The following is a 2307-nucleotide window of genomic DNA, read 5'->3' on the forward strand; positions in this document are numbered from 1 at the left end:
TATTGAAAATCACAAATTCGATGGTTTTACGATGGAATATGTTAAAATGTGTAAAATATTAGAGTTTTGAGAAACTTATTGAAAATCACAAATTTGATGATTTTACGATCGAATATGTTAAAATGTGTAAAATATTAGAGTTTTGAGAAACTTATTGAAAATCACAAATTCTATGATTTTGCGATCGCACATGTTAAAATATGCAAAATATTAGAGTTTTGAGAAACTTATTGAAAATCACAAATTCGATGGTTTTACGATCGCACATGTTAAAATATGCAAAATATTAGAGTTTTGAGAAACTTATTGAAAATCACAAATTCGATGGTTTTACGATCGAATATGTTAAAATGTGTACAATATTAGAGTTTTGAGAAACTTATTGAAAATCACAAATTCGATGGTTTTACGATCGCACATGTTAAAATATGCAAAATATTAGAGTTTTTAGAAACATTGAAAATCACAAATTCGATGGTTTTACTATCGCATATGTTAAAATATGCAAAATATTAGAGTTTTGAGAAACTTATTGAAAATCACAAATTCGATGGTTCTACGATCGCACATGTTAAAATATGCAAAATATTAGAGTTTTGAGAAACTTATTGAAAATCACAAATTCGATGGTTTTACGATCGCACATGTTAAAATATGCAAAATATTAGAGCTTTGAGAAACTTAATGAAAATCACAAATTCGATGGTTTCACGATCGAATATGTTAAAATGTGTAAAATATTAGAGTTTTGAGAAACTTATTGAAAATCACAAATTCGATGGTTTTACGATCGAATATGTTAAAATGTGTAAAATATTAGAGTTTTGAGAAACTTATTGAAAATCACAAATTCGATGGTTTTACGATCGCACATGTTAAAATATGCAAAATATAAGAGTTTTGAGAAACTTATTGAAAATCACAAATTCGATGGTTTCACGATCGTACATGTTAAAATATGCAAAATATAAGAGTTTTGAGAATCTTACTGAAAATCACAAATTCGATGGTTTTACGATCGCACATGTTAAAATATGCAAAATATAATAGTTTTGAGAAACTTGTTGAAAATCACAAATTCGGTGGTTTTACGATCGTACATGTTAAAATGTGTAAAATATAAGAGTTTTGAGAAACTTACTGAAAATCGGAAATTCGATGGTTTTACGATCGTACATGTTAAAATATGCAAAATATAATAGTTTTGAGAAACTTATTGAAAATCACAAATTTGATGGTTTTACGATCGCACATGTTAAAATATGCAAAATATAAGAGTTTTGAGAAACCTACTGAAAATCACAAATTCGATGGTTTTACGATCGTACATGTTAAAATATGCAAAATATAAGAGTTATGAGAAACTTGTTTAAAGTCACATATTCGATGGTTTTATGATCGTACATGTTAAAATGTGCACATATTAGAGTTTTGAGAAACTTGTTGAAAATCACAAATTCGGTGGTTTTACGATCGTACATGTTAAAATATGCAAAATATAGAGTTTTGAGAAACTTATTGAAAATCACAAATTCGATGGTTTTGCGATCGTACATGTTAAAATGTGGAAAATATAAGAGTTTTGAGAAATTTCCTTAAAGTCACAAATTCGATTGTTTTACGATCGCACATGTTAAATATGCAAAATATTAGAGTTTTGAGAAACTTATTGAAAATCACAAATTCGATGGTTTTACGATCGCGCATGTTAAAATATGCAAAATATTAGAGTTTTGAGAAACTTATTGAAAATCACAAATTCGATGGTTTTACGATCGAATATGTTAAAATGTGTACAATATTAGAGTTTTGAGAAACTTATTGAAAATCACAAATTCGATGGTTTTACGATCGCACATGTTAAAATATGCAAAATATTAGAGTTTTTAGAAACATTGAAAATCACAAATTCGATGGTTTTACTATCGCATATGTTAAAATATGCAAAATATTAGAGTTTTGAGAAACTTATTGAAAATCACAAATTCGATGGTTCTACGATCGCACATGTTAAAATATGCAAAATATTAGAGTTTTGAGAAACTTATTGAAAATCACAAATTCGATGGTTTTACGATCGCACATGTTAAAATATGCAAAATATTAGAGCTTTGAGAAACTTAATGAAAATCACAAATTCGATGGTTTCACGATCGAATATGTTAAAATGTGTAAAATATTAGAGTTTTGAGAAACTTATTGAAAATCACAAATTCGATGGTTTTACGATCGAATATGTTAAAATGTGTAAAATATTAGAGTTTTGAGAAACTTATTGAAAATCACAAATTCGATGGTTTTACGATC

This window comes from Teleopsis dalmanni, chromosome X (genome assembly GCF_002237135.1).
Source record: "Teleopsis dalmanni isolate 2A chromosome X, ASM223713v2, whole genome shotgun sequence".
Classification (NCBI taxonomy): Eukaryota; Metazoa; Arthropoda; class Insecta; order Diptera; family Diopsidae; genus Teleopsis; species Teleopsis dalmanni.